At 44.2% G+C, this 22,325-nt stretch overlaps 1 long non-coding RNA gene across 1 annotated transcript in view; it reads right to left on the reverse strand.

Moving 5' to 3' along the window:
- Positions 1–4,063: 4,063 nt before the first annotated feature.
- LOC108350783 (uncharacterized) overlaps positions 4,064–22,325 on the reverse strand; it is a 41,340-nt gene continuing 23,078 nt past the window's right edge. Inside the window, exon 3 of the long non-coding RNA XR_005504035.2 lies at positions 4,064–17,590. This is a non-coding gene — a long non-coding RNA (uncharacterized LOC108350783). The remainder of the gene's footprint in view (positions 17,591–22,325) is intronic.

Raw genomic sequence — 22,325 nt, forward strand, 5'->3', positions numbered from 1 at the left:
ATACGCATAGTTTATACACACATGTATGTAATAGTCGAGGTGACACTTACATTTATTGTATTGATATTGAAGATTCCTCAAGGTCCAGATCTCGGTGGCAGAACACAAACAACAAGAAGAGGCCTGGCCCATGTCCTAAAGGTGTGTAACCTCAGCAGGGCAGGCAGACCTGCGATCTGACTAACAGCTTTCAGGGAAGGCTGAGTTACTGTGTGGATCAATTTGCTTTAGAAACCTTTCTGATTATACACAGAATTGTGGGAATGAGAGAAAATGCCATTTTGGAAAGATGGATGCTTGACGCTTTTACTGCCACCCCACTCTGAGTCTTGCCTGGGGACTCCTGGAGGGGGCAGAAAGGCAAAAATCTGCCAGGAGGCTGCTTGCACCTAAAGGTGAGAGGCCACAGGCATCCAAGGAAGTGCACCAGGGCAAACCCGCAGTGAGGCTCCACAGGTTCCCTTTGATCTGTTCTAAAAGTAAAGCCTAGAGAACTAGAGGCTTGATGTTTTGGTTGAGGTCTCGCCTCAAGATACTACCACACAAATAAAGCTGCCAAGACTCTTCGGATGTGTGGCTGTGACCGGAAACAGATCCTCCCCCAACGTCCTTCCTACCTGTCGATGCCCATTTCTGTTCGCAACCTAGATTAGAATAAATGCTAAACCTGTTACCTGCACATCAGCATCCCTCCATAAAAATTGAGGTTTATGTTTCTGAAGTGTTGGAAAAGTCATAGCCTTCAAGAAAAAGGAATTTACTTAATCCTTTAGCTCATCTGTTTATAAAGATAGGCTCTCGAGTAGCCCAGGACCTAGAACCTCTATGCAGCAAGGATGGCCTTGGATTTCTCATCCTCCTGCCTCTGCTTTCTGAGCACTGAGATAACAGGAGGGTAGTAACTGCCACACCCAGGTTTTAAGGTGTTAGGAGTAGATATCATGATCTACTTGGAGCTAGATAAGCATGAAGCCACATCCACAGCCTGCTTCCCTCTTGACAGTCATAGCCCATGCATGGAGTGGTGGTTTGGTGGTTAAGAGTATGAACTACATTCATGCGAGGCACAGAAGTTAATTCCCAGCCCCCAAATCAGTGCTCACAACTACCTGTAACTCTAGCTCCAAAACTCTCTTTTGGCCTGAGCCAGAGTTTTAGTTTGGACAAGCATTCAAAACACAAATCCACGCTCAGACAGACATGTACACATTTAAAAATAAAACCATGGCCTGCAGAGAAAAGACCCCCTGATTGCTATTCACTTGCTCCTCCCACTGCTTTCTGTATGACAATCACATGAGGCGATTTCAAGAGATGTGGGTTTGGGGTGGGGATGGGGGTGTATCCCTCTCCTTTCTCCTAGCACACTAGGACAGCAAAGAACACAGAAAATGCAGAGTGTTTGAAAAACCTTAGAAATAATAGCTTGTCTTAGTTAGGATTTTACTGCTGTGATGAGACACCATGACCAGTGCAAGTCTTATAAAGGACAACATTTAACTGGAGCTGGCTTACAGGTTCAGAGGTTCAGTCCATTATCATCAAGGTGGGAGCATGGCAGCACAATCCAGGCAGGCATGGTGCAGGAGGAGCTAAGAGATCTACATCTTCATCTGAAGGCTGCTAGCAGAATACTGACTTCCAGGCAGCAAGGATGAAGGTCTTAAAACCATACCCATAATGACACACCCATTCCAACAGGGCCACACCTTCTAAAAGTGCCACTCCCTGGACCAAGCCTATACAAACCATCACATAGGTCAACCAGGCTCAATTCCAGTAAGGATGCAGCTGCTCCCATCCTACTTTCTGCCTGGTACACAGGCAGGAGAAGCAGTGATAGGGACAGCAAAGGTACTTCTCACAACTGCCCAGACTGTCCAGCCCTCTCCCCTGCAGAGTGAGCAGAACCATCCACATTTACATTGCCTAGATTCCACTGTGTAAAATCACCACCTCTCCCACCAGGGAAGGCAGACAGAACCTTCATACTCTTTTTATATTTTAGGCAGAATGTGAAATTAGTTGAAATCCTTTTACACACACCCTCTCACACAAGGGTTGTTTCTGGGGGGTTTCTGAATTTAGAGCCCTTTGACACCCCCTCCCCCCACCTGCTTCCTCATCCAACAGCTCCTCAACATGCACCTTCCCTGCCTCCCACATCTCTCTCCCCACCTTGGACGAGGCAGAAAAACTAATGAATAAAATCACAGGTTACCATCTCAGGAGGCTGCAAACAAACCATGGTAGAAGAAATGTCCATAATCTTATGAAGCTGAAATAATTACATCAACTGAATTGGCTGCATACATTTTTATGTTGCATCTCTCAGATCTGCTGGGCTATTATAATATTTCTAACAGTTCTTTTCAATAGACTGGCAGACTCGGGAGCATGGTAGACCTAAAGAAACTCACGATAAAGAATTAAAAAAAAAAAAGCGCATTTCTACAGAGCTTCAGGAAACAGGCAGGGGCCCAAAGCTCAGTGATGAAACTTTTAATCATTAATTGACTTTTTATGGGTCTCTACCCTGAACATTAACAGAACGGTTTCCCTCTATTACACTCTCCACTCTGTTTTGCTCTGTAACTTTGGGTACTGGCTGATTTTGTGTGTCAACTTGACACAAGCTGGAGTTATCACAGAGAAAGGAGCCTCCCTTGAGGAAATGCCTCCATGAGACCCAGCTGTAAGGCTTCTCACCTAGTGATCAAGGCAGGAGGGCCCAGCCCATTGTTGGTGGTGCCATCCTGGCCTGGTGGTCCTGGTTTCTATAGGAAAGCAAGCTGAGCAAGCCAGGGGAAGCAAGCCAGTAACACCCCTCCATGGCCTCTGCATCAGCTCCTGCTTCCTGACCTGCTTGAGTTCCTGTCCTGACTTCCTTTGGTGATGAACAGCAATGTGGAAATGTAGGCTGAATAACCCCTTTCCTCCCCAACTTGCTTCTTGGTCATGAGGTTTTGTGCAGGAATAGAAACCCTGACTTAGACACTTTGTCTTTTTGTTTTTAAATATGGTGTGTGTGTGTGTGTGTGTGTGTGTGTGTGTGTGTGTGTGTGTGTGTATGCCCGTGTGACTGTGTTGATGTGTATGTGTGTGTAAGGTATAGGTACACATGACACAGCATGCGTATAGAGATCAAAGAACAATTTATAATGGTTATCTTTCTCCTTTCTACCCTGCAGGACCCAGGATTTGAACTCAGGTCGTGAGACTTGGCAGCTTCACCTTCGCCAGCTGTGCCAGCTCAGTTCTTTGGCCTTCTTTTCTGAGTCAGGGTCTCTGACTGAGCCTGGAATCAGTGATCCTAGGAATACACCACTCTCTGTTCCCCAAACCCCTGGAAGCACAAGTGCCAGCCGCCATGCCTGGTCTTTTCCATGGTGCTGGAGATTTGAACTCGGGCCGTCATGAGTACATGGTGAGCCTGTCACCTGCTGAGCCCTCTGATTAGCTCTCAGCACTTTAGTCTCTCTCTTTTTGCTTTGCAATGTGCTTTTAGATGTCTTAGAGCATCACCGCCCAAACTCAGTGCTTCACCCAGTGAGTCTCACCACATGTTGACAGGGTCATACACATTCACACATTTCCAATTATCTTGGGGAGAAGTGTGACCAGGATGGCAGAGATGGTCGCCACCATGGGCTTTCCTAAGGTCTCTTTTGCCATTACTTCATTTTCAAGATACTTCTCCACCCAATTTTTTTCACAGAGTTTTCCGATATAAACTCGAAGGAAGGCCTAAGTTTTCTGCCTGACTATACTAACCTGCTGATGAACGTGAACGTGCTAATAAGCAGATCAATGAGTGTATCCCAGCAGAATTGTAAATGACCTGGAAAGAAACCTGCGCTCAGCGTGGCAGTGAGAGCTGCTACTGAGTACCGCCTGCCTCCTTTCATGCTCTTAATAATCTTTTTTATTTTTTAAGAGATATTTATTTACATTTCAAATGTTACCCCCTTTCCCAGTTTCCAGTCCATAACTACCCTATCCCATCCCCCTTCTTCTATGAAGGTGCTCCCCGACCCATCCACCCACCCCTTCCTGCCTCCCTGCCCTGACATTCCCCTACACTGGGGGATAAGGGGTCCAACCTTGGCAGGACCAAGGGCTTCTCCTCCCATTGGTGCCCAACAAGGTCATCCTCTGCTTCATATGCAGCTGGAGCCACGGGTCTGACCATGTGTATTCTTTGGATGTGAAAGGGAGATAGATACTCTTTGCTGGGACTCATCTGGTCCTGACCCGGGCAGGGTGATTTTGGTACCATGGAATAAATCCCTGCCTTTGAGATATGGAGACCAGTAGTAATGGTCAAGCTAGCTTGCGCAATAGGGCAGGCAGCCATGACTTCAACACTGGGTCTATGAGAACCTCGAAAGGAGAAAGCAAGGAAATGGTTGGACAGCACAGCAGCTCATGTAAGAGGTCCCCTGACCTTAGCACCAATGATGCTACAAGTGGAGTACCATGCAGGCCCTGCAACCCAGCACATAGGCAACAACACCAGCCAAAACAAGAGCAAAGATCTAGCCCATCAACGTCCATAGTCCTGGAAACATCCCTAAATGCACTAGCTTTGCCTTTGGCTTCTTTTGTTCCAATTCTGACTAACCCTTCTTGCTACCTGAGGTGTGTCAAGCCAGGTGTGGGCTTAAAAGGTCATCCTGAGAAAGGCTCTGGACTACTCCAGTCTCAAACATCCGCAGTGTAGTTGCTGACCTGCTAGTAAAGTCTTTCTATTGGCTGGAACCCGTGTCTTTGCTAACGAATGCCTCACAACACTAAGAGGAATTCGCACGAGTGTGAGACCTACCAGCTTGAGTGGGAATGAGTGAAAATATAACGCACCTTCTGGATGTAGCAACATTCTAGCTGCCTTTGTGGCCAAGCCAGAAAACCATGGGGACAGGCATCATCACTGTGCTGGGAGAGGGGGGGGGTCACTTTTTTATTTATATTCTTAAAGGTGTTGTCTGTGTGTGTTCAGTTGTTGGCTTCTGCGATTTGATGTGTTCCCTCTTGCCCTGCCTTTAGGCTTACTTATTTTTCCCTCACTCTCGGATAATGTGTCTTTTTTACATCACAGGAGTCTGGTAAAATGTTATTTCCTTTCCGATAAAAGACTGAGATGACCTGTGTCGAGTCAACCTAGAATTATAAGGTACCCTGTGTCCTTGTAAACACCCAAATTCATTCAAAGGCTATAGTATCTTCTACATGTAAGGGGATACAGTCATACAAGAGAATAAAACCGACAGAAAACACATTCCCTTTCTTGCCTTGGCAGCTGCCCTAATGCTCTCCCACTCTCCTGTCCCCCTGCGGGAATGCATACCTGATCTGCATCTCGAGGAAGACTGAGTTGACACAGCACAGCTATATCCCTAAAGACCTCTCGGTGGCCGCGGGACTAGGAATACATTTGTTCTGCCCTGTAGGCAGGGTTCTTTCTCATCAATAGTAGTTCAAGCCACATTTAGCTTTAAAGAGGTGGGCGGGGGTGAGGGGGAGTCTGTGAGATTTGAGACAAGAAGCAGACAAACTATAAAAGGAAGCTGAATGCTGCAAAATGTGGGCTCATGCTCTAAAGTCAAGCCAGAGAAGGAACACAGTTGGTAGTATGCTTGTTGTACTGGCTGGTTTTGTGTGTCAACTTGACACAAGCTGGAGTTATTGCAGAGAAAGGAGCCTCCGTTGTGGAAATGCCTCCATGAGATCCAACTGTAAGGCATAGTGATCAAGGAGGGAAGACCCAGACCATGGTGGGTGGTACCGTCCCTGAGCTGGTAGTCTTGAGTTCTATAAGAAAGCAAGCCAGGGGAAGCAAGCCTCCATGGCCTCTGCATCAGCTCCTGCCTCCTGACCTGCTTGAGTTCCAGTCCTGACTTCTTTTGGTGATGAACAGCAAGGTGGAAGTGTACGCTGAATAAACCCTTTCCTCCCCAACTTGCAAGCATCTTCCAGGGGTCTTGAGTTCAATTCCCAGCAACCACATGGTACCTCATAAATAAAATAAGTAACTAGATCTTGAAAGGGGGTGGGGGGAAAAACTGAGTGTTGTAGCACATACCTGTAATCCCAGCATGTGGAAGGTGGAGACAGGAGGATAAGGATTTCAAGGTCATCTTTGGCTACATGGGGAGTTTGAGGACAGCTTGAAAAATCATCATCGTTATTAGAAAGAAACTCCAGATTCTCAAACAAACGGTGGGAAACATTTGAACCCACAAATGAAGTTGGTGAAGTAGACCCAAAAATGAAGTTCAACGTTCAAACCTCAGCTTTATAGTTCCCTCCTTGGGTAACTTATTTCTCTAAGACAATAAAATGATCACAGATGTAGCAGGGGAGTTAAATGATAGCATACCTACAAAGCTCTTAGTTCCTAGGAGAGGGCCTGCCAACTCTCAAACTTATAATCCGAAGATCTGTGTGGGACCGTGAACACCATGTGACACTCCCATAACACAGAATGGTCATATGGTAGAAAGGCTTGATCCCGTGTTGTCCTAGCAGGCAGAGCTTGGGAAAGGTTTTCATTTTGCTCTGTAGAAACTCTGTTGTGCACTCTGAGTGGCGCTAGGTAAGCCTGAGAGCTCAAGGAAAGGGAAGTCACTACTAGACCCTGGAGCAGCAGCCACTGGGCAACATAGTGGAGTCAGCAATTTCTGTGGCACTGAAGAGAGCTCAGGCTACCTCTAGGCAACTGCTGGGAATGTTTTACGTTTTACTTATTTACTTGTATGGGTGTTTTTCCTGCATGTACATCTGTGTAACACATGCACTGTTACCCACAGAGGCCACAACAGAAAGAGGATCCTGACCAGGATCTAGAGACTAGAATTAAAGTTGTACACTGCCATGCAGGTTCTGGGACTTGAACTCAGGACCTCTGGAAGAGCAGCAGATGTTCTTGACCACTGAGCCATCACTCCAGCCCTATTCCCTATCCTGTAAGGATTCTTTCAAACCTGTGAGAGGTGAGACACTGCTCCTTCTTTATTTTGGTTTGCAGTAGAAGAGAAAGAGAAGTTAAGCTTCAGCGATGGCAGGAAGGACAATGGGAGCAAAGACCTCTATACTTGGTGCACAGCCACCATAGCCAGAAAAGATATCCTCACCTCCCACTCTAAAGGACGGTGGTTTTCAGTCCCACGGTGGCTAAGGTTGACTAGAGAGAGGTTCTGAAGATTCATACTTTTTCTTTCAGGGTATAAGCTTTTCAAAAATTATTTATTTTATTTGTTTCTCTGGTGTTTGTGTATATGTGTGGAGGTCAGAGGATAATTTGTGGGAGTCAGTTCTCTCCTTCCACTGTATAGTTCCAGAGATAGAAGTCAAGGGATTAGGCTTGGCAGCAAGCCCCTTTGCCAGCTAAGCTACCTTACCAGCCCACAGGCTTTTTTTAAATTGTCAAATAGCATCATATATTTTGATTGTGCCAACATGACATTATGAAGTACTTAAACACTATGGATAGAACGGTTAAGTCCTCCTAATTACAAATATGTGACCATGTGGAGTTGTCATTTTAAGTACTAGCAAATGACACCCACTCTCCTTACATTTCTCAAGGATACAATATGTCACATTAACCATGGTAAAACGTGCTCAAAGAACTTGCCATCCCATGAGCGGGCTTTACCTATAACCCTCCAGAATGGCAGAAATGCCTATTTATTTGCTTCCTGATTTATGCAGGAATTGAGGGAACAGCAATTATGTTCCTGAAACCAAGCAAACAATTAGCTGGACGGGCACAGTCCCTGCAGCTGTGGAACCAAATAATCCTTCATTCTGTATTCTGTGAAAACATGCTCGCTGTTTGCAGTAATTTGATAGATAGATAGATAGATAGATAGATAGATAGATAGATAGATAGATAGATAGATAGATACCAGGTTTAGCGGGAAGTTTCAAAACAACTCTTTCTGACATCTAATGAGCTATTATGGCATGTGAAATTGGTCCTTACTCTATACAGAACAGAAAATGTCTCCATTGATTGTCACTTGCTTCTGGAGAAGTGCTACATGCAAGTGAAGGCTACGTCTAAAAGATGGAATGGCTTGTAAGTTTTCTCTCTCGACTCAGGGAACTTGGTTCATTTGAACTAAACACCCAGTTCCATTTGTAATTAACTAGAAAGTCTACCTGTTGGGGAGGGGGGTTGGTCTGACCCTGTTTTGTATTCAAATGCTAAATATTGGCCCCAGACCAGCAGATCCTCGTATACACCAAGTTGATTCTATGTAACCCTTGCTCCTCAATTTAAAACTATTGGTTAAAATAAAGTGGTTACGGCCAACTGCTGGGTAGAATCGAAGAGGGAGAGTCTGAGGTACCAGGCTTGGGTCACAGGTAGGGATGGAGAAGCGAAAGAGAGGGAAAGAAAAGAGGAAGGAGGAAGAAGACAGAGAGAACAGGAAGTCTCCATTGGACTTAACGCACCAGGAGCATGTGCCTGAGTGTATGGCTCCCCCCCGGGACAGACTGCTGAAATAGACCGGGAAGACTCAAACAGCTTGGATAGACTTGGGTACCACAGCTGGGAATTAGACAGTCTAGCGATTACAAAAATATATTCAGGGTTCATCTCCCAGTAATTGTGCTAGAGCTGATTTTAAAAATCCACAGGACTCCGCCTTGATTACTGGGGGGCTGGCTGGGGCATATGAATAGCTAATAGAGTTTGTTAAACATCATTTACTATCGGACCCTGAAACTGAACCTAAAGATATGAGAAATCCAGGTTCACCGGAACTGGGAACACAAACTGGAAAACACTTAGGCAAACCTCCCTGCTGAGAACCCGGTTTGAAACAGCACCTCCTTTGAATGATCATGGACACAAACTCTTCAAAGAGTAAGAGTTTCTCAGTTCGAGTATTTAATAACAACAACAACAACAAACAAAACAAAACAAAAAGCAAAAAACACTTCACAGGTCTGCTTATCAAGGGTCCCAGCTATTTTTACCCTAGTATGGGCTATAGCCTGTATTATTTAATGGCCAGAGAAAAAGCTGAAAATTTTGCAATATCTAAACCATCCGTTTAGCTGTTTCCCTAAGAATGGGGGGAGTGGAGGGGGGAGATACTCTAGGTACTAAGAAATCTAGAGATTAGCGGATTAAAACTGTAATGGTTACTGTGGGTTGAGTGTAGCATCTGCACACTGCAGGAGTCTCTGTTGGTAACTGTTGCCAGTTCCACTTAAGGATTACACAATAGAGAAGCTGCAGGCGGCATCCAGTGTTGGAAACCAGTTCTCTGAGTATAGAGCAGGTGCCAGACAGAGCAGGACAGAAACAGAAACATCCATGCAAAACCCATTGTCAAAGAAGAAAGACGTGCCTCTTGAGAGACGAATGAGGGACAACTGCCTGTAGCCCATAGTCCAAGGTTCTTTATGAGGTGATGAGCTGCAGCTTGCCCCACCCACCACTAGAGCAGAGGTCTCACAAATCCCCAGATGGTGATCCTGTCTTTGCCCTGGATGAGGTCACCTTTTTGAAGTGTTTTTAAACTTCCTGGGGCACTTATTCAAAATTTTCAAGTTCCTTCTAGATCCACTGCATCAGTGTCCTCAGATAAGGAGCCTAGAGAGTTAAACATCGGAAAAGAACCCCGGTGACAGAGTATAGGGAGAGATCCTGGAAGAGAGCCGGTAAGACCTGGGTCATCACTGATGCTTTGGGGCTCTAAGTGACTTGGGCCGTCCTTGTCACTAGGTGCTGGGGTTCAGAGCCACCGTGCTTACTTCTGCAGCCTACAGGTCACCACACAACATCACAGGATAGGAACCAAAAGATGTAACTATCCCCCATAAAAGGAAATCGTGTGGTTCAATAAATCTCTCAGCACTTTTGCGAAGTCAAAACTGTCTCAGCTGCCAGCATATTTGAAACCCTCAGTGTTCTCTCCCTGACAACTCTGAATAGATTGTAAACACAACAGAGCCAAGCCCCTAAAACTCCCATCTGGAATTAAATCTAAATGCTAATTTATTTTCTATTTTTGTCGTTTCAGGTTTTCCTTTCTCTTGTTTTGAGATGGGCTTCCTGTAGCTCAGGCTAGCCTAAAATTCACTATATAGGAAAAATCACAAGTGCTGGGATTAAAGATGTGTACCACTACCATACACAGCCTAGCTAGTTTCAGTATATGGTGTTGGTCTCACTTTTTAAACATCTTATATAGAATTCACAAGCCTTTCAAAAACTTTTGAGTATTACTTACAATGCTATTATACAATGAAAGTTTTATCAACTCACGATAAGATAAAATTATTTTATTAGGAAGTTAAGAGATTTAAAATTTTTGTTTCTGTTTAAAGAGTGTCATTTCTTGTTTTGCTGATATTTGTTGGTTTTGTGCATCAAAATGTGACATTTTAAGATGGCTCCAGACATGACTCAGCGTTCCCAGTCACTAGCCATAACCATTTGATTAGGTTTCACTGGGCAGAATATGCACAACATTAGGAATCTTTACAGGACATAGAGATGTGACCAAGGAATCCCAGAATTCAAAGGCTAAGGTATGAGGACTGTAAATTTAGGGCATACTGGTCTACATAACACACACACACACACACACACACACACACACACACACATACACACACACACACACACACACACACTTATGAGTAGGGAATTTTTCCCAAAATAATAACACTGAACCCCAGTCAAATGTCATTTTTTAACTTCTAATGTCTAAAAAAATAAAATCTATGAACCATTTTTAACATAATTGTCAATTTCTAACTTCTGATCGTCTCAGTATCTACTCTTTGGATGTTATTGAAAACTCTGTTATGACCTTCTAGGTCATCCGTGATGTGAAATGAACTATCCTTAAAATCGTTATGCTTTTACTGTCAGCAAATCTTCTCAAAGTTCAACAGGATCATAAATAATGGAAGCTAATATTCTGCTACAATATTTATGAAAAATTTTAAAACAGGGCATATGTATACATTTAAAAATAAAAGCTACTTTTGCATTATACTTTGGATCAATGAAGACTGTGTTTCCAAAGTAGAGGTTCTCAAGGTCTCTAAAGGAAAAGATTCTTTTTTCTGTCCATTATTTAAGTGTGCAGAACCTTTGTCCACAGTTTCAATAGAGATTAGTAACACTCAGGAGATCTGAACATGAACAATTCTGGGGTGCTCTCTTCTCAATGGCTTCCTGCATTTTATTCTCTAACTCTGGGAAACTCATCTTCGTGGGTCAGACCTGTCTTAAGCAATAGCCAAGGTCACAGGTGACACCCTCAAAGATCTCAAATTCTAGATTTTTTTGTGTGTGTGTGAAGGTATGCACACATGTGTGTGTGGAGGTCCGAGGTCAATGACGTGTATTTTTTAATCACTCTCCGCCTTAGTTTTTTGGTCTCTCACTGAACCTGAGCCTCACCAGTTGGACTAAGCAAACAGCAGGTTCCAGGATTCCCCTGCCTCTGCCTCTGTACCACTGTTTTTACAAGCATGTGCTGCCCTTCTCTGCTTTGATGTGGGTTCCACTGACCAAGTCACTACCCTAACCCCTAATCCTGGGGGTTTGCTGGTCATGTCAGTAATGAAGCCCTCGCACATGGAAAAACCCATAGACTGAGGAGGAAGGGTCAAGGGTACCGCCTGTCGCCATCTTCCCAGCCCTGTGCCCAGGTTTCATTCAGAACTATTTTATAGGAAGACTGGAGACCCGGTCTGTAGATGTTCTAAACATCGTGAAGGTGCTGTACTTGGTGTCCAGAGAAGGATGTCTCCTTTCCACTTCCATTTTGTCTGCTTAGGGGACTCAGATGCATCCTTTAGGAAGAGTGGGCAACCTTCAGTTATTGGGTACCTTTAGGGAACCCTCGCCGGTGTGGGTCACAGCACCCAGGCAGGCATCACCTTTCATGGAGAAGATGTATTTCCTTTATAAGCAGCTGTAACATGCTGTGCACTTGACTGTAGATAACGAGAAGAGGAGCATGGCCAGGTGGAGACAGCCAGGGAAACATGGTTATTACAGTTCATGTTTTATTGCTTGTAAATAAATTGTTTATTCCCGATGCCCTCCTGATATCCAAACAGATGAGGCCAGGGAATCCAGGTTGTGGTCCTCGGTAATGACAGAGAGGTCCCCAGTCATGCCACCAGGAAGATCAGTACAAGTTTGAAAAGCGTAGACTGGGTCTTTTCCAGGTTATGAGTGCTCCTGGGGACTCTTTGTCTTCTCCAAAACGTTCCTGCCACCCAATAGTCAGAAGGTTTTTGAGTAGGAGTGGCTGATGACATATCAAGATTACCAAGAATTTTCTGTCTGGTGAACTTTCAGCCTCAGGGGCTATTCTCTGTTGTTCTTGATTTGGTTACCCTTTGATCTCCTGAGAAACCCCCCATTGTGCTCCTCAGTATCTGCCAGCTACAGATTGGCCTCATTTGCCATTCTGGAAGGTTCCAAGTGCAGCTTTGCTTTCAGACAGACGTCTCCTTCCTGTCGTCCCCAGGACATGCATCCCTCCATCCAAATATTCTTGACGAAGGCCTTGAGAGAAGCGTGCAAGTCCTCGTATTTTGTTTTCACTCTTCTTTAAATAAACAAATGAAGTTAAGATTCCCTCACACTCTCGAACGCCCGAATAAGAGATGCTGGATTTTAGAGTCGGCAGATAGGGCAAGAGCTTCTCTCACCTTCAGAAGACGTCTGTGGCCAGGTGGTAGTGGCACTCACCTTTAATCCCAACACTCAAGAAGCAGAGGCAGGCAGATCTCTGTGAGTTCTAGGCCAGCCTGGTCTACAGAGTGATTCCAGGCCAGTCTGGGCCACACAGAGACACCGTGTCTCGAAACAGATAAACAAACAGAAGATGTCTGTGTTGGCTGATGTTGACTGTCAGTTTGGCTAGATTAGGAATCACCTAGGAGACAGACTTCCAGCAACACCTCTAAGAAATTATTAGGTTAGTTTGCCTCTGTGCATGCTTGTGAGGGGTTCTCTTGGTTAGGTTAACTGAAGTGAGAAGATTCACCCTCAAAGAATGATGGTGTCCATCCCTGGGCTTGAGCCTTACGCTGAATAAGAAAGAGAACCTAAGCTGACCACCAACATTCACTGCTCTCACCTCCCTGACATCAGACACAATGTAAACATGCTATAAATTCCTAAGGCCTTGACTTCTGCAGGTGATAGAATGTATTTCCAACTGGGTGTTAAAATAAACCCTTCTTTGCTTAAATTGCAACAATTGCACATTGTCTAAGTTGGTACTGTCTCCTGATTTTAGAGCTAACGTGCAGAAGGCTTAGCTGACTTGCCTGAATTTGACCAGCAGAAGTGGACTTGGCATGACTTGCCTTCAAGTTTCATGCCCCAAGACCATGTAAGTGCAGAAGGACGGGAATTAGAAAAGACACTACATAGATGCTATATTAGCTACTTTTTTGTTATTACGACTAAAATTTGTTTTGGCTTACAGTTTGAGAAGGACAAACTCCATGATGGCAGGCGGTATGGCAACAGGTGAGAGGAACGAAGGCAACAGGAAGCTGAGAGATCACAATTATCTATATGCAGGAAGCAGAGACAATGAGCTAGAAATGGGATGATTCTATAGACGCTGAAAGGCCACGCCAGTGACCTGTTTCCTCCAGCAAGCTTCTGCCTCCTAAAGGTTCCACAGCCTTCCCAAACAGCACTGCTAACTGTGGATCTCGAGTGTTTGTGGGCATCTGTCCTTACAAACACTACAGATTCCTACAGAGATTCAGAAATGATGTCTAATCCATTAATACCAATCTGTACAGAGAACAAAGAAAATTCTAGTCACTGAACTGTTGACCATTACAGGGGGAGGCTCCATCTTCAAAGCCATCTCTAAACCTTGGCTTTGCAGTGGCAACAAGTCTCAGAAACACATACAGACTTTCTAACTCATAAGGCCTTCTGGGAGAATAAGGACACTTGCCAACTGACCTCTGTCTCTCTCTAATGGCATCTGAGCTGGAAGGAAGGAGCCCCATGGAGGATAATTTTATGCCCATTTGATTGAGCTAAGGAATGTTGACATATCTGTAAACATTTCTGAGATTGTTCTGTAAGGCATTAGCATTTGAATGGTTTATTCCTTACTTTTGTGGTAATTTCGATGAAATGCATGACAAAAGCTATGCAGGAAAATCTGTCTGGACAAGAAAGGGAGGGTCTGTCATGATAGGAACCCCAGAAGCAAGGGTGCCAGTAACATGGTGTGTGCTGTCACAAGGCAGAGTACAATGAATGCTAGGGTTTCTCCAATTATTCAATCTGGGGTCTCAACCCACAGGACAACATTAACCACATTTGGGGTAGGTTATCCCACTTTAGCTAAACCTCTCCAGAAATGCCCTCACAGACGTCTCAAAGTTGAGTTGACAGCGAATGGTTTACCATTACAAGTAGGCAAAGTGAAATCAACCCCACTGCTGTGGGCAAGCACCATCCCACTAACTGGCAAAGAAGGACCAATCACTTTTGTCTTCAGGAGCAAAAGCATTTGACTCCAGTGGCCCTCAGGTACCCAAACTCCAAACTTGGGGGTATTTGGACTTCAACCAGAAGACTGACACCATGATCCCCAGTTCATAAACCTTCCAGCCTGGAGTGGAATGGCACCGTCAGCTGTCCAGGATCTCTACTATAGAGGAGGTACAAGGTGGGACTTCTCTTCCTCCATAATCTTGAGAGACTTCTCTAAACAACTCTGAAGGAAAAGTCTAGTCTCCCAGCCAAGAGTCAAAACTTCCAGCAGTGAGAACTGTCAACACATTTCAGTGGATGAAAGCACTTGTTGCCTGACCTGAATTTGATTCTAGAACTCACATGATAGAAAGAACTCCCACAGGCTATCCCATGACCTTCATACATGTATTATGGCACATACATCCCATACGCACACATAAAAAAAAGAAATTTTAATAACATATCTAGGATACAGAATGACAGAAAGTTATGCTGTGGGGTTGAGAGAAGTGGGAGGGCACTACATGTGATTATGGAGTTTCTTAGTTGTGTGGTAAAAATGCTGGAAGGTGGTGGTGACTGCATAATTATGGCCATTCCAAGAGCCACCAGCTCGTATATAGTAAACAGGTAAATGGTGTAACATGTGAATGGTCTCAATAAAGCTGACTTTAATATATATACATATATATTATAACTATAATTATAATATATATTATAACTGCATATATATAATTCTTTGTGTTCAGAATACTGATCCTTTGGCTTTTAGTTTGAGAGACACTGTCTACTATTTTAGTACACGCTAGTCTGGAAATCTCAATCCTCCTGCCTCAGCCTCATGAATACTGGTATTATTGGCATATACTACTATACCCAGCTTGGGACACTTTTATAAAGATTTACTTTATAGTTTTTACTTATGTGTTCTGTCTGCATGTATGTGTACACCTGTATGTACCCACAGAAGCCAGAAGAGGACATTGGATCCCCTAAAGTTGAAGTTAGAGACAATCGTGAACCACCAGAAGTGGGTACTGGGAACTGAACTTAGGCCCTCTGTAAGAGCATGTGCTCCTAACTGCTGAACCATTTCTCTAGCCCTCAATGAGGCATTTTTTAAAAGCAGTATTTTCTAAACATGTAGATCATAACACGACCTTGTTCAGGAAGTCCTTGTTAAAACACGGGTTTCTTGGTCCCACCACTTAAAGCTTACCAAACTAGACTGCTTAAACACGGGACTGTAGCAGCAGGCAGGAGTGAGCTTAGAAGGGATTCAGAAAGCAGAAAGCTAAGATAATTTGTTTTTCTTACTTTACCATTTTAATATTCAAAGTAGCAATTGAGAAACTTGAATGCAGAGACTACTTTCAAAGTTAGTGCCAACTCTTAGGTGATTCTTGCCTTCCTGTTCCTGTTCCTCCCAGAACACATCTGTACGAAAGCTTTGGGATGCCTAGGAGGTAGTCTGAAAATATAGCTTACTATATTGTGTTATTATATAATTACACAGATTTAGATAGAATATTTTTACATCAAGTGTTTATATAATTATCTCGGTTGCTATGCTACTTGCTGTTGAATGGTAAGAAGCATATTAAGATAACACAGAAACCCTCACTCAAGTAGAAACGAAAGCTACATACTTCCAATTTTAAAAAAATGAAAGAATCATTATACCAGGAATGATTGATGCTTACAAACAGGAAGTTACTTAAAAAAAAACAAAAAACAAAAAACAGCTGTGGTGGTGTACTCCTGAAACATGCCGGGGGAGCCAAGGCAGAAGAATCAATGTTTAAAGCTATCCTGACAGGATCACAGTGAGCTCCAGACCAGCCTCGGATACATGGCAAGGCCCTCTTTGAAAAATCAAAAGGAAATGGGATGAAGAGATGGCTCAGCAGTTAAGAGTGTCCACTGCTCTTCCACAGCGCCCATGTTTGGCTCATAGCATCTGTAACTCCAGCTCCAGGGCTTCTTAAGCCTCTTTCTGGTTCCCAAATGCACTTGTTTACAGGTCTGCACACACGCAAAGACATGCGTACACACAGATAAGGACAAATCTATACACGTGAGAATTAGAAGTAAAAAGGAAGGAAGCGAAAGTGGGAGAGGATGAATGAAGAAAAGAGGGAGAAAGAGAGGGGAGAAGAGAGGAGGGGGGAGGAGCGGGGGAGGTGGGAGAGAAAGGAAAGAGGAGGAGAAAGGGGAGAAGGAAGAAGAAAGAGAAGAAAGGAAGGAAGGAGGGGAGGAGAGAGGAGGAAGGGGAAAGAAGGAGAAGGAAAGAGAGGAAGGAGAAAGGAGTGAGGGGAGGAGGGGCAAAGAAAAGAGAAGAGAAGGGAAGAGACATTTGATAAAACATTTGCCATGTACAAAAGAGTTCAGGCCCATAGCAAACTCAAGCAAAATTCTTCATCTCCACAGAACCCACTATGAAATAACTGTGTAACCAACATTCTATTGCAACTTAAGAAGGGTGTTTATAAACGAAGAGAAATGCCTACCTTTTCTTCAACCTATAGTAAGGCAAGTGTATGATCTTGAGTATAAGGCTAGGGAGTGGGACACTGTCTTAAAGCTAAAATAAAATAAAAACATAAACTGAGAAAGTTTGAAAGTAGGGATGTAGCTCGGCCAGAAGACTTGGTAGACTATTTGTCTAATGTTCATGGTGCCCTAGGCTTGAGCTCCACTACCATAGACAGCACAATTAATATACTCGTGTTATCCCAAGACTCAGATTGTAAAGAAGAACCAGAAGTTTAAGGCTATCCAGTTTGAGGGAAGCTTGAGATGTATAAATCCCTGTCAATCATCATCGTCATCATCATCATCATCACCACCACCACCTCCACCACCACCTCTACCAGGATCTCACTCTTTAGGCCTGCCTGTCCTGGAACTCATTATGTAGACTGACCTTGATGCACCATGTCCACTGGCCTCTGCTGGAGAGTTCTGGGATTAGGGCCACTCACAGCTCGAAGGCTTTAATCAATGTGATGAGGACAGCAAGAATCCAGAAAGCCGAACCCCCATCCAGCCTGGGTCCTAACAGAGGATCTGTAGCTCCTTCTGTGAGAAAAGAACATGGGGCAGAAGATCTGCATCTTGCAAATATGAAGACCTCAGTTAGATCCCCCAAATTCATGTAAAAATGCCAGGAGTGGTCGCATGTGTCCATAAGCCCAGCACTGGAGAGGCAAGGACAGTGGATCTCCGGGGCTTGCTGGTCAGTCATTCTAGTTCAATGGGTGAGATCCAGGCCACCTCTCAACACAAGGTGGATGGTAACTAAGGACTGACATTCACGTTGACCTCTGCCCTCGAAATGCACAAGCCCCCAAGCACACACTTGAATAGGCATGGGTCAGAAGGGCAGGGACGTTATGCATCATGTTTAAACTGCCTCATTGAAAAATATTACATCAGCCATCTATCTATCCCAGAAGATAAATCCGGCCATTATCTCTGCAAGCATTTTTTTCTCGCAAGCTTTACGGCTGCGCTGTACTTTATTAAATTACAAAAATAATACATTCTTGGACCATGGGAGTTCAACACTTGGAGTATTGCTTTGGCTGACTTATGCTTTAATGATACCTTAAGCTCCTATGAAATGTTGCTATAAAAAACAGTCAAAAAGACATTTGCCTCTGTTTGCTATTTAAAAAGCAATCGAGGGCTGGGGCCATCGCTTAGCGGTAGAGCAATTCCTTACCGCACGTACAGCTCTGGATTCCGTCCCGAGCACCGAAATCATTTTATATTATGTTGTTTTGTTTTATTTTACCATTTGGGTGTTTTATCAGCATGTATATCTGTGCGTCACTTGCACGCAGTTCCGGAAGAGGCCGAAAGAGGTTGTCAGACCCACGGGAACTTCAGTTACAGGCAGTTGTGAGCTACAATATGGGTGTGGGGACTTGAACCTCTGTCCTCCGGAAGAACATCTCTCCACCCCTCTCCTCCAAATTAATGAAAATAAAAAAAGAGCTCAGTGGATTATCAAGTCAATCATTTCCTGTTTCCTTTGATGAAAACCCCTCCGTTGAAGTGTGTTCTGAAGCACTTGCCAGGGACAACTGGTTCTTTTGAAATATAGTATCCCTTGCTCCAGTTCTTTTTGTTCTGAGGACTTTTTTTATACTTGTGAGACAGAGTCTCACATAGTCCCGGCTGGCTACAAACTCACTATGTAAGGGAGGATGCCTTTGAACTCCTGATGCTCTTGCCTCTGCCTGAGTACTGACAGATGAACAGCCTCATATCCAGCTCTAGGGTGGTTGTTGTTGCTGCTGCTGCTGTTGTTGTTGTTGCTGCTGCTGTTGTTGTTGTTGTTTATACTTATTTGCAGGTTGGCAGGTGGATGTCACTGCAAACTTAGGGATCAGCATACAGTTTGATGGACTCAGTTCTCTCCCTCCACCATGTGGGGTCCTGGGATGGAACTCAGGGTGTCAGACTTGGCAACAAGTATCTTTACCTGCTGGCCCATGGCTTTTCTTCTAATGTTCTAGCAAACTGGATAACTTAATAATTCCATGCCTGTTCCTTGGCCACTTACAACTATGTTGCTGATTGCCATGCAACAAACACGGGAAAATATACCTGATCATGTTAGACTTTTAGCCAATGATTATTAAAGAAATAAATATGTCATAAGACTTTGTAAACTAAGATATCCAAAACAAAAACAAAAAACAACAGCAAAAAGATCCTGTTTTTTAATACCGAGTCAGGATTTCTAGTGAGAAAGCCAGAGAGCAGGGAAAATGGCCAACTCTCATTTAATTAGAAAGGAAATGGGGCTGGAGAGATGGCTCAGTGCTTAAGAGCACTAACTGCTCTTCCAGAGGTCCTGAGTTCAAGTCCCAGCAACCACATGGTGGCTCACAACCATCTGTAATGGGATCCGATGCTGTCTTCTGCTGTGTCTGAAGACAGCTACTGTGTACTTATATATAATAAATAAATAAATAAGTAAATAAATCTTTTAAAAAAAAGGAAACTACTTCAGCCCTTCCTGTGCTCCCCTGAGTTTTTAACTCTGCAAAGCCCCTGAGCATGTGCAACTCTCCAAGACTCCCACCAGGTGATCCATGTAGGACCATCCACTGGAAGCCCTCAATTGTCAAGGGTAAATCTAGGAAAATCAAAGGAGCATGTGCTGCTGTGTGAACATCCTGAGCCTGGAGACAACCGTGCAAATGTGCCTGGGGCACAGTTACTTAAGTTGTTATCCAACCTCATTACAATAAAAGAAGGAGCTAGTCTGAGGGTCCCAAACCTCTCCTCATATCTACATCTCTGACCCCATGAAAAGCAATGCCCCAACTGCCCCCAATACTGTCTTTACTGGCCAGGTCTCCAGTGCTGCTCCCTGTGTCATATGCAATTGCTTTCTCAATACTTCCTCTTCCAAATGAAACTTTTGCTTGTTGACCTTCTGTGGCCATGTATCATATAATTTTATTTTATTTTTTATTGATAAGAGCAAGAACTTAAGCCAAAGAGGTCCAGCCTCAACTAAACAATACTAGTACCAGTCTCCCTTTCAGAAGTTAAATGCTCACAGTGATGGTTTGTATATGCTTGGCCCCAGGAAAAGGCACTATTTGAAGGTGTGACCTTGTTGGAGTAGTGTGTCACTGGGGGTACGGGTTTTAAGACCCTTACCCTAGCTGCCTAGAAGTCAGTCTTTCACTAGCAACCTCAGATGAAGATGTAGAACTCTCAGCTCCTCCTGCACCATGCTGTCTGGATGTGTCCATATGCCCGCCTTGATGATAATAGAATGAACCTCTGGGCCTCAATTACATGCTGTCCTCATTAAACTTGCTTTGGTCATTGTGTCTGTTCACAGCAGTAAAACCCTAACACACTTTACCATATCTTGGTCAACTTAAAGAGACAATTTCTTCATGAGAAGTCTCTCTTGGGCACACTTGTCCTCTATTGAGACTGCTATGATAATTTCTTTTCTAACCACAAAGGATTCCTGTCCCCAATATACATACCAACTTGTGTACAAATGTGTGTACAAATGTGTACATTTGGATTGTGTCCATGAGTGTGTAGTGGTTGGTTCTGGTGCTCTGATCGAGAATCTGCATGTGAATGCTGAAGGTCCTGTTCCTCAGTTGGTTTTTGATCAATGCATTTGATGGCTGGGTGGAAGAGGCTGGACTTCTGGGTTCCCACAGGCAGGTTAGCAGATGCAGGAGGAGGAAAGAGGATTTGTCATGCATGAGAGGGAAAAAGAGCCACCAGCCATGTGAGATCTCCGGTGAAGTGGCCATTGGCTGCTTCCCCAACTGGGCCTGGGGTAGCAGGCAGGAGATTAGAAGCGCAACTAAACTGAGGGCAGATTTAGAGTGTTGAGCTGGAGTAAAGAGAAGGGCAGGCTAGTTGAGGGAGGCTTAGAAGAGCCAAGCCATTGAGATAAAAGCATATTAAAAATAAAATAATATGTGTGTGTGTGTGCGTTTCATCCACAGATCCAAGGGAATCAGGGTAGGGGCTGGTAGCTCAGTCTGCCTGGAATTTAAAGTGAGGTAGTAAAAACTACATGCTACATGAGTGTGTAAGGGCATGGGAAGCCTGAGGTTGACACTGAGTGTCTTCTCTGTCACTTCCCATTTTATTTATTTTTTATTTTTATTTTTTTTCCGGAGCTGGGGACCGAACCCAGGGCCTTGCACTTTCTAGGTAAGCGCTCTACCACTGAGCTAAATCCCCAAACCCCCCCCCCCATTTTATTTTTTGAGACCAGGTCCCCCACTGAACCTGGGCCTCACAGACTTAGCCCGAGGCTAGCTAGCAAGCCTTAAATACCCACCTCCCAGTGGGAATCCATCTCCCAGTGTTGGGATTCCAAGGGCACACTGTCAACAATACTGAATGCTGGGGACCTATTAATCCTTGCATGGCAAGCATTTTACTGACAGAGCCATCTCTTTGGCACTGTGGTTTGTGTTTGGAACAGAGATGTGAAGATAGCTATGAACATATTAAAGAGTATCACAGGGTTGTCCTTTGCTCTGAGAGAGTGCACAGTGTTGGGGTCACTCCATTTGCTTCTCTGACCTGGTCTTTGTTTTTGAGTCATCTCTCCTGTCTACCCACCTCAAATTCCAGAACAGTGGAATTTGCAGGCAGCATATACCAGGCTCTGAGCAATGACGACCCCCAGGAGTCCAGCAAGAAGTAACTAACTAAACCTGAGAAGCAATCACCCTGACCACAGCCAGATCAGGGTGGCTAGAAGCACACATTTCTCAATCTGGCCTTGGCCTTTCCATATGTAATCCTGGGAAGTTACCTTGAAGAAAAATGTGTTTGTTTGCTTATGAGGATGCTAGAGATTAAACCCAAACTCTCCCCTCTCCACATAGGCAAGCATTCTATCAACACTAAGTCAGACTTCTATCCCCTCACTGCTAGATTCTAGGCAAGTTCTCCACCACTGAACAACACTCCCAAACTTTGATGACTGTTCTTATTGAGTCCATGGACCATTATCTTCTAGTTGGAGTCACACTGAAGTAAATTCCTCTCTTGATTTACCCCCAAATCATTCATCTACTGTTCAGAATTGAGTGTCTAAACATGGTCTGTGGCATCCAGGGGCCAGGCCTCTCCAGCTTAGCTAACCACATAGCAGCTAAATCTGAAAATGTGCTGTGAAAATTATTTTGAGTTGATTTCTATGAACTACAGTCTCTGGGGTTGGGGAGCCCCACTTATCATGAGAACTTCTTGACTGTAGAGTTAGAAGGGTCTAGGCACAGAACCAATTGTCTCCTGC

Source organism: Rattus norvegicus, chromosome 4 (genome assembly GCF_036323735.1).
Source record: "Rattus norvegicus strain BN/NHsdMcwi chromosome 4, GRCr8, whole genome shotgun sequence".
Taxonomy (NCBI): domain Eukaryota; kingdom Metazoa; phylum Chordata; class Mammalia; order Rodentia; family Muridae; genus Rattus; species Rattus norvegicus.